Below are 11,145 nucleotides of genomic sequence, written 5' to 3'. Positions count from 1 at the left end.
ACCTCTGCGAGTCTGTGAATTGTAGCTTGATTATCATTTACTGAACAACTAATATACATTTATAAGTGAATACAAACCATATATGTCTTTCTCCGTCCAAGTTGCCTCACTCAAGATTGTTTTTTGTTGCATTGTATCAATTTGACTGCAATCTTCATGAGCTTATATATTTTTAACAGTTGAGTAATTGTTCAATGTGAAAATTTACCACAACTTTTTTATCCGTTCTTCAGTTGACCAATACCTCAGTTGTTTCCAGTTTCTGGCTATTATGCATAAACTGCAATCATCATAGTAGAGTAGATGTCCTTAGGATGCATTGTCCTTTGGTTATATGCCAAGGGTAGTATAGATGCATCTTAAGTTATATTGATTGAAAATTTTCTGAGGAACTGACATATTGATTTTCATAGTGACTACAGAAGTTTACCTTCCTGCCAGTTTGTTCCCCTTGTTCCACATCCTGGCCAGCATGTACTGTCACTTGTATCACTGCTCTTAGTCATTCTGACAGTTGTAAGGTGAAATCTCAATCAAATTGTGGGCTGAAATCAAAACAAAACAAAGAAAAGAATACAAAGAATCAATGAAACAGATGGTTCTTTGAGAAAGTTAGCAATATATATATAACTCTTATCAAAATTATGTGAAATACACAGAAATATCCAAATTAATAAAATCTGACACAACTATATTCATTGAGTTCATTTTGATTTCATATACTGTTACCTTGATGTCTGAAAATGTATTTTTCCCAGTTCTATATGAGAATTTCTCTCTAACATAAACCTTAGTTTATGAAAATCTGAGAATTAAGGTCAGAGTTTATTTCTTAGGGCCTGACACTGGTGATTTTATGATTCATTTCATCATCCAAGGTACAATCAAAGACCTGCTTTTATTAACATTCAAAGCAAAAATTAAAACATCTATAGTGAAGTATTTTAATATTCTACATATAAAAATGAAGGAGAAGCTATTCACAGCAGGATTATCTCCATGAGTGAAAAGAAACCTTATAAATTAAGAATTATTGTTGGTGAGTTTTTTGTTAGATCATCTACTATTGAACTTTACTTCTGATGTGGGTAATGGAAATGAGTATAGTTTAGGTAAATGGCCAGGTTCTAATATGACTATATAACATGTTGTACAAAATGAAGATTTTAAAGTATGAATATCTAGTCAAGAAATTTCTTTAATGAGTATAAATTAGAATCTTGTTTTACATCTAAGTTACAATATAACTTTAGAGTCTATAAATACAATATCTATCTCTATTTTTCCTGAAAAAATATATATACTATAATTATTTTGTTGCTATTTTATTATAGAGACCTCTCTGAGTCCAGAAATGAACAGTTCATTTCTCATCTGCCTATAGAGTACTAGCTTTATTGGAACCTGTCAACTCCCTTTTGAACCTCTTTCTCAAGAAATCCATTATAAAAGTCATATTCATCTCAAAGAATTCATCTGTGTATCTTTAGGGAATATTGAAGAATATAAAAGAGTGTGCAGGACTCAGTGTGGGTGAATGTCAGTACTTGAACTCATTCACTGATACAAGAATCAAAATAATATAAGACCCAACAAAACAAAAACTGATATTGCTGCTTGAAGATGGAAAAAATAAACAAATGTGTGGGAAATGTTTTATAGGCTGAGAAACAAAACAAAACTGTTACAGATCCTTCTATGTTTCTCTTTAGATTTGATGTTTACTAGGGTTCCCTAGCCACATTCCACTCTTGCATTCTGAGATATCTGAATGGAGATTATGATTGGGAAATAAAACCCAACATCTGAACTCCTATGTTCAGCACTATTTGTGAAAAGTGAAAAAAGAGAGGGAAAAGGAAGTTGGAAAAACAGAGATGCCCATCAGTAATTTCTACAAGCATTTTAACTGGAAAGCAGTTTTCCTCATTGAGAGTCTTAATGCAGGCTATTATAAACATTATCAAGTCTGTTCCTGTTCCTGCCTAAAAGTAGTAATTCTCTTCTGATACATCAGTTATCATTTTTGTTTCTGTTCTTGCCCTTCAAAGATGGGCCTTCACTACATATACTTTAACTTATTACATTGCCCCAGAACATCTTTATACTTTCAGCATTCTACTTATATTAGCCCAAAGCATTAGAAACTAAACAATAGTGGAGAGACTACACTAATAGCCCCTCCTTGATGATAAGGTTGATGACTACCGTATATGCCATCCTAGAGCCTTCATCCAGGGACTGATGGAAGCAGGGACAGATACCCACATCTAAACACTGAACTGAAATCCTGGAACCTAGTGACAAAAATGGAGGAGTGATGAGCAAAGGGGTCAAGACCATGATGATGAAACCCACAAAGACAGCTGACCAGATAAGAGGGAGCTCTCAGCCAGACTGATGGCTGAGAGGCCAACAGGGGACTTATCCAGATTTCATGAATGTAGTGCCAGGGAGGAGGCCACAGAAATCACTGGGGCCTTGGGTAGTAGATCAGTGTTTACCATGGTGTATGAGTGATCTTTGAGAGCCCATTTCAAATAGAGGGATGCTCTCTCAGACTGGACACATGGGGAAGGGCCTAGGTCCTCCCCAGGATGAAATGACAGACTTTAGAGATTCCCCCCAAGGAGGGCCTCATCCTCCCTGGGGAATGATGTGGGGATTGGGTGGGGGGCTGGGAGCCTGGTGGAGGAACAAGGTAGGAGGGGTAGGAGAGGGAGCTGGGACTGACGTGTGAAGAAATCATGTTCCTAATTTAAATAAAAACATATATTGAGAAGAAAAAAGAAATTCTCAAAGAACTAATAAGAAAATTAGAAAAGAATAACTTTTTTAAAAAACATAAAAATAGAAAAATGATCATATTTGTATCATTCTGGAATACATGAGACACTTTCTTAACAAAAAAGTAGAAAAAGTCAGTCGTGTTGCTATTTTTCTTGGTAATTTTTTCCTTTATATATTTTTTCAGATTGATCACATTCCTCTCCCTATAGTAAACATAGTTTGTTTTGAGTTTTTGGGTTTTTTTTATCATCATGAACACGTATTATCTTTGGTCAGATTGTTTTTCTGTCTATGTCAAGATGATCACGTGTTTTTTAATTCTTCAGTGTGTTTCTCTGATGAATCATATTTATTCCTTTTTAAATGTGTAATGCATTTGCATGCCATTTCTATGCTCTACAGGAAGTTGTGCAATGCCACAATCACATTGCTGTTTTTTTCCAAATACATTTCAAGTACACAAACATGGGCAGTGAGAGCATTTGGTTATCTTATGGTATTTCATTGATGAGAATGTTTTAACAATATAAAGTCTCCTCATACAGTAGCATACATTAGAAGGAAGGAACAACAGAAATAAAAATAAATTAGAAGAGAAACAGAGAAGAAAAATAAAGAAAAAGAGTGGGAACATTTATGGGCTTATATTCATGAGAAGTTCCAGACACATAAGGACCTTATCTGTAGATGGATTTTTTCCATATGCCACCAGCTCATAAAGAACTAAACTGAGGCTAATTAATTATGAAAGTGTGGTGTTGCTTGCCTCACAAGCTCTTATAACTTAAATTAACTTAAATTTTGCTTTGAGACTTTTTACCACTCTTCCATCTTGAACCTCTTGTTTCCTCTCTGTCTGCTGGCACCTGTCTTCTGCCAAGTTTCATGTTCTCTCATTTACTCTCTACCCAAAAGTCCTTCCTACACCGCTTCCTGCCTCGCAACTACCTGCCTCATTCAACTCTTTTTATTTTTATTTGTTTTATTTAACTTAGAAACAATCATATTTTACATATCAATGCCAGTTCCCTCTCCTTCCCATCATCCCATGTCCCCCAATTACCTCCCCACCCTGGCCCCATATCCTACCCAGGGAGCATGAGGCCTTCCATGGGGGATCATCAAAGTCTATGACATCATTTGGGGCAGGGCCTAGGCTATTTCCAGTGTATTTGGCTGAGAGAGTGTCCTTAGTAAACCAATCACAGTGATACATCTTTACACAGTGTAAAGGAATATTCAGCAGCATTTCCCTTTTTGTATAAATAAAAAGGAAAAGTTCAAACTCTAACATAATAAAGAATTATATATAATATCTAGTTCATTTGGATTTGGAATATTCAGATAAAACACTTTATTATCTAAATTACCTTCATAAATTTATGGTATTATACCTAAGCCATTTTTATCATAACTGGTATTGCCATCTTAAAACAGTCTTTTTTTGACATCAAAACATTTTCGTAAACAATTTAAGCTTTTATTTCCCTCAACCTTATATATTTTATATCTCTTTTGTGAGTTTCTTTTATGAATCTGGTAATAAAGAAAATTTTAACTATAATCATCTCATCTTCAAATACATCAAAGACCCAAGAAAGGTATAATACTACCTGAGTTAACAGGAGGAAGTGCTGACCAAGCAGCTTCTAAAATTATAACAATGATAGACACATCTGGCTGTCTGGATAGTCTCCTGAAACTTCCTCTGCAATGCTGAGGCATCAATCTTTGATCTATGACCCCAAATATCTAACAGACTTTTCTGTGAAGCAAGAGGTTTTGTTTTGTTTTGTTTTTCTTTCTTTTGTCTCTCATCTTACCTTGTCTTTGGAAACTTACACAGTCACTTTCATTTGCGTCCTGTTTCTACTGTTAGAACAGCATACAGCCAGAAGTCTAGTGCAGCTATTTTTCCCCGAAATGACTAGCATTTGCCACAAAGAAAGAAAACTCCATATCGAGGTTCTTTGATGTCCATGATTATTCTTTGAAGTAGATTGGTACTGCTAGAGCAGATATAGCTCACAGTCATGCAAAGCCTTATGCTATTGCAACATTTTAAATGCCATATTCTGTAGGCCTTCAAAGGTGTTTGAAGATCAGCTGTTGAACTAGTATATATTTCTATGACTTTGGTATTATATCAAACATGATTATAATTTTGATTTTTAAAGAAAACTATTCAGCTGTATTTCTTTATTATCCTAGGTAGATTTCAAAAACTAGAATGTAACATCACATTTTAAAATGATCTGCATAGGTACAAAACCTTAAAAAATAGAAACATAACAAGAAAAATAACTACATATGTATCAATATGCAAAATATCTTAAATGACAGTAGAAACACATATACAGTACAACAAAAATAAGTTTGTATCAATATTAAAAAATCCATATGAATGTAAAATATTTGAGACTAGTAGTTGCTGTTTAGTTTGAAAGCAGGCATAATAATCTATTCTTTTGTTGTATCATTTCTGAATCTTCAACTTACTTTTCAGAGCAAGACCCTTCAAACTAATTTTCTTCCTGACCATCATCAATCACAACTTGTGACCAAACCCCTAAAAGATGACAAACATCCATCAAATGAACAAACCCATCAACCCCGCCTCTTGGGAATGTGGCTATCATGTTTTCTATATTGCTTTCTGTTATCTTGGAATGATGGCATCTTTGGGGAACACTGAGAATACTGAGATAATTGTCAAGTCCTTGAGAAACTAACCATAATATTTGCTTTCCAGTCTTTATGCAATGGTAAAGCATAAGGTTTATCTGTCGTCTTCATAGAAATTCTGTGAGGCTGGACATCCTCTGCTAGCAGTCTTGAAGCTGTTCTGGATTCAGAACTCTGAGGAATCTGTGACAGTGGCACTCTGAAAGACTAGATCATCTGGGCCATATATTTTCTTTGGTGTTTGGTCTGCTTGCTCTGAAAACACATTAACTTTCAAAAGTAATATACATATTTATATTAATGCAAGTATGACTATGTGTTGTACATAAGCCAGGCAAAAAAATCTTTGTTTTTTGTTGGGTGCAATGAGTAGTCAGATTTTTCTTTGGGCCAGAAGCTCACAAAAAATCACACGGAGACTTAATATTAATTATGAAAGCTCAGCCTATAGTTTAGAGTTTCCCACGATCTCTTATTTCTTAAATTAACCCATTTATATTAATCTGTGTTTTGCCTCATGGCTTTTTTTAACCTCCCTTTCATCTCCCATCTCCTGTTATTCATCCATGTCCTATGGCGTTTCTCCACAGTCAAGATTCATCTCCTATTATTTTCTCTTTTCCCTGAAAGCTCATTTATTATTTGTTTTGTTTAGTTATTGGACACTCAGGTCTCCATTCAACTTATCAAAGTGACACATCTTTACACAGTGTAAAATATTATTAGGTCACACTTAGCTTACAGCTTTGGACGTTCTTTTTCTTGTAAAGGTCTTTCCCTACTTCTTTCTTTTCTAGGCCTATCTAAATAAATAGGTATTTAAATCTACACCTCCAGATCATTAGTATGTCCTGCCTAAATTTGGAAGTATTTATTTTTCCCATTAATGTCAAACAGGATGGTTTGCACTTCTTTTAATACATTTGCATTTAAATAAAAGACAGTATTTCCCTAAATATATTTTGAACAAGGATAATAACAGCAGGCATATCAAACTGAGCAGAGGAAATCCCATAAGACTACAGCTATACACAAAATCCTATTAAACTAAGAAATGCTGAGTGCAAGAAACTAGTCTTTCCCAAGAAAGAAAATATCAACTGGTTATCCAAAAGTAAATGTTCTTCTTTAAAAACATGTATTCAAGTAACAGTATATAGACTAAGATGATTATATTTAGGAATTAATGTATACATATATATATACATGTAACAATGAATGAGAACAGAGGCCAAGCAATAGAAAGAGAGCATGGAAGGGTATTTTGGAGAGTTTGGGGGAAGGAAAAGAAATGGAGAGTTGATATAATTAAAAATTAAAGAAAGTTTTTAGTGAAGAATGGAGTCAGGAGTTTACTTCAGAAATTATATGTTGTGTTGAGACCCACTTCAAATGAAATGAACTAATGTGGAATTAACTGTGACTTTCCACAAGGAAATTACAACAAAACTCAATATGTGAGAGATTCAATTAACTATTGGACAGATACTCTTCCAGATTGAGGAAATTATTTTTATTTATATGTACCGATTCCAAAATATATCGATACATGTGAGCACTAATACAAAATTATATGGCTAATAAAGTTTATCACCAACTTCAGGTAAAAATATGTATGTTATAATCAAAATATAGGTGACAGACTGCATATGTACCGGTATATATGCTTGCCTAGGAAGTGCTATTTGATTGAATAAGTGCCAAACTATTTGTTCAATTAATTGATAAGAGGATTAAAATATGAACCAGATAATTTAACCATTGTTTTGGCACATAATACAACACACAAGGGTGTTTTATTTTCGTTACTTAGCAGACAGTGTATTCTCATCCTCAATTCTGGAACTGCCTACAATGAATTTGTGATAGAGGGTCAAGCATATATGAATTGTTCATGAAAAATGGATGTAAAATTTTTTTTAGAATTATCTAATGTGCTTGAATGACCACTTGGGAATATTGTAGTAGTTTACTTTGTGTCTTAGTGATTAAATCAAAGAGTAACTACTGACTTCAATCAAACAATAACTCATGTCTTAGAGATATATCAGTGATCAGCTTGACTACAATGAGTATCACCTTGTGGTAAAAAAATTCATGGAGGAGTTGAAGACAAATGTATCTTAAACCTAAATGATCATTTAAAATTGTGCTACTTTATGCAGTACATGGAGTATCTCTTTACTTCAGAGTATTCATCTTTTGGTGTGGTCACAATAAATTCAGTGAAATATTTGAAACACCTAATTAGCTTGTCTGAATCACTGAAAGGATGTTTGTCCTCTATTTTAACTTGTTTATGATATTTTCACTCCTCTTCTATGGAAGGAAATGTGCAACATGGCCATCTCATCTGCACTGAAAAATCCACCATTCATGGCATCTATAAGTGGAATTTGGACCACATCCATGGACAAAGCATAGCATGATTAATTGTCTTTCAAGATCCAGATGACATGTGATTCTATATGATTTCTAATGCCAACTCTTAAACAAATTTGAATGTAATATGCACTCAGTGCCCTGGAGACATAATATGATAATTCACAGGAATTCTTATAATACTTATAACTGTGATTGTCTGTGGCCCTAGTATATTGAGGTACTAGACAAATGACAGCATAGAAATCAGAGGTAAATGTGTCATGTATGAATATTAGTTAATATTTTTATTCTGACGTTTCATTAAATCCTCCATAAAAAGTTTATGGTTTAATCATTCTTTGTAGATGATATTAAAACTTTTAAAATTGTACTTAGGATACAGAATTTGTTCAACAAATTAGGTTACTGCTATTTACTGGCACGGAAATCCCCATGGGAGTCAGAATAGATAAAGATTAAGAAATTAAATATGGAACTAGATGTCACATTACATCTCATGTTGAACTTCTATTTAAGTGAAAGTTTCCTCATTTCTAAAATAAAATGAAATATGTATTACATCATAAAACTATTGTAAAGGTTTATGTGACTAATTTTGTAATCATGGTAGAATTTAGAGGACACATCAATGGCAAAAACATAGTAAAGCAGCTACATATTCACATGTATCTAAGAGGTAAGCCCCACAAAAAATTTTGGAAGGAAAACTCCAACCCAAGGAATCTAACTACAACCAGAAAAACATAGGCATTAGAGAATCCCTCTCTACCAACAGCCAAAAGAACAAAGGGGTGAAATTCCACACAGAATTCCACCAACAACAACAATTGCAAATCGAAGAAGGATGAGCAATCAATGGTCATTAATATCCCTCAATATTAATGGCCTTAACTCACCCATAAAAAGACACAGACTAGCAGAATGGATTCGAACACAGAACCCTTCCTTCTACTGCATACAAGAAACACACCTCACCCTCAAAGACAGACATTACCTGAGAGTTAAAGGTTGGGAAAAATATTTCAATCAAGTGGACCCAAGAAACTAGACTTTAAAATAAAATCAATCAAAAGAGATGAAGGAGGTGATTACATACTCATCACAGGTGAAATCCACCAAGATGAAGTGTCTATCCTGAACATCTATGCCCCAAATACAATGGCATCCACATTCGTAAAAGAAACATTATTAGAACTTAAATCTCATCTAAAGCCCCACACAGTTATAGTGGGAGATTTCAACTCACCACTCTCACCACTAGACAGGAATACCAGACAGACACTCAACAAAGAAGCAAAGGGTCTAATAGAAGTAATGACCCAACTAGGATTAACAGACATCTAAAGAACATTTCATCCACATAAAAAAGAATATGCCTTCTTCTCAGCACCACATGGAACCTTCTCAAAAATCGACCACATATTTGGCAACATATCAAAATTCAGCAGCTACAAAAAATTGGAATAACTCCATGCATCTTATCAGAGCACCATGCTTTAAAATTAGAATTCAACAACAACACAAATTGCAGAAAACCTACAAACTCATGGAAATTCAATAATGCTCAACTGCACCATCCTTGGGTCAAAGAGGAAAAAAAAAAGAAATTAAATACTTCCTAGAATTCAAAGAGAATGAAGACACAACATACCCAAACCTATGGGACACTTTGAATGCAGTGCTACGGGGGAAGTTCATAGCACTAAGTGCCCACATGAAGAAACTGGAGAACAGTTATACTAGAGAATTAACAGCACAGCTGAAAGCTCTAGAACACAAAGAAGCAAACTCCCCCAGGAGGAGTAGACGCCAGGAAATAACCAAATTGAGGGCTGAAATCAATAAGGTAGAAACTAGGAAAACAATACAATGAATCAATGCAACGAAGAGTTGGTTCTTTGAGAAAATCAACAAGATAGACAAACCTTTGTCCAAGCTTACTAAACAGCAGAGAGTGAACATGCAAATTAACAAAATCAGAAATGAAACGGGGGACATAATAACAGACTCCGACGAAATCCAGAGAATCATTAGGCCATACTTTGAAAACCTATACTCCACAAAATTCGAAAATTTAAAGGAAATGGATGACTTCCTGGATAGCTATCACTTACCAAAACTAAAACAAGAACAGATAAGCATTTTAAATAGACCTATAACCCCAATGGAAACAGAAGCAGTCATCAAAAGTCTCCCAACCAAAAAAAGTCCAATTCCAGATGGCCTCAGTGCAGAATTCTACCAGAAATTCAAAGAACAGCTTATACCAATTCTTCTCAAAGTATTCCACACAATAGAAGCAGAAGGGTCTTTGCCAAACTCTTTCTATTAGGCTTCAATAACCTTGATCCTCAAGCCACACAAAGATACAATATCCCTCATGAACATTGATGCAAAAATACTCAATAAAATACTGGCAAATCGGATTCAAGAACACATCAAAACAATCATTCACCACGATCAAGTAGGTTTCATTCCAGGGATGCAGGGATGGTTCAACATATGAAAATCCATCAATGTAATCCACCATATAAACAAACTGAAAAACAAAATTCACATGATCATCTCATTAGATGTTGAAAAAGCCTTTGACAAAATCCAACACCCATTCATAATAAAGGTCTTGGAGAGATCTGGGATAATGGGGACATACTTAAACATAATAAAAGCTATATAGAGTAAACCAACAGCCAACATCAAACTAAATGGAAAGAAACTCAACACAATTCCTCTAAAATCAGGAACAAAACAAGGCTGTCCACTCTCCCCATACCTGTTCAACATGGTACTTGAAGTTCTAGCTATTGCCATATGATAACAAAGGGGGGTCACGTGGATACAAATTGGGAAGGAAGAGGTCAAACTTTCACTGTTTGCAGATGATATGATTGTTTACATCAATGACCCAAAGAACTCTACCAGGGAACTCTTACAGCTGATTAACACCTTTAGCAAAGTGGCAGGCTACAAGATCAACTCAAGAAAATCAGTAACCCTACTATATACAGATGATAAAATGGCTGAAAAAGAAATCAGAGAAACATCACCCTTTACAATTGCCACAAACAACATAAAATACCTTGGGGTAATGCTAACCAAACAAGTGAAAGACATATATCGCAAGAACTTTGAATCTTTAAGAAAGAAATTAAAGAAGCCCCCAGAAAATGGAAAGATCTCCCATGCTCTTGGATAGGTAGAATCAATGTAGTAAAAATGGCAATCCTGCCAAAAGCAATCTACAGATTCAATGCAATCCCCATTAAAATACCAGCACAATTCTTC

The 11,145-nt window shown here is 34.6% G+C and overlaps 1 long non-coding RNA gene across 1 annotated transcript in view; it reads right to left on the bottom strand.

Moving 5' to 3' along the window:
* Positions 1 to 440: 440 nt before the first annotated feature.
* The window catches only part of LOC121139485, a 42,707-nt gene continuing 32,002 nt past the window's right edge, over positions 441 to 11,145 (bottom strand). Inside the window, exon 3 of the long non-coding RNA XR_005876438.1 lies at positions 441 to 545. This is a non-coding gene — a long non-coding RNA (uncharacterized LOC121139485). The remainder of the gene's footprint in view (positions 546 to 11,145) is intronic.

This window comes from Mesocricetus auratus, unplaced genomic scaffold, assembly GCF_017639785.1.
Source record: "Mesocricetus auratus isolate SY011 unplaced genomic scaffold, BCM_Maur_2.0 Super-Scaffold_15014, whole genome shotgun sequence".
Taxonomy (NCBI): domain Eukaryota; kingdom Metazoa; phylum Chordata; class Mammalia; order Rodentia; family Cricetidae; genus Mesocricetus; species Mesocricetus auratus.
Note: the sequence above shows the minus strand (reverse complement) of the source record. Positions and strands in the feature narration are given on the sequence as shown.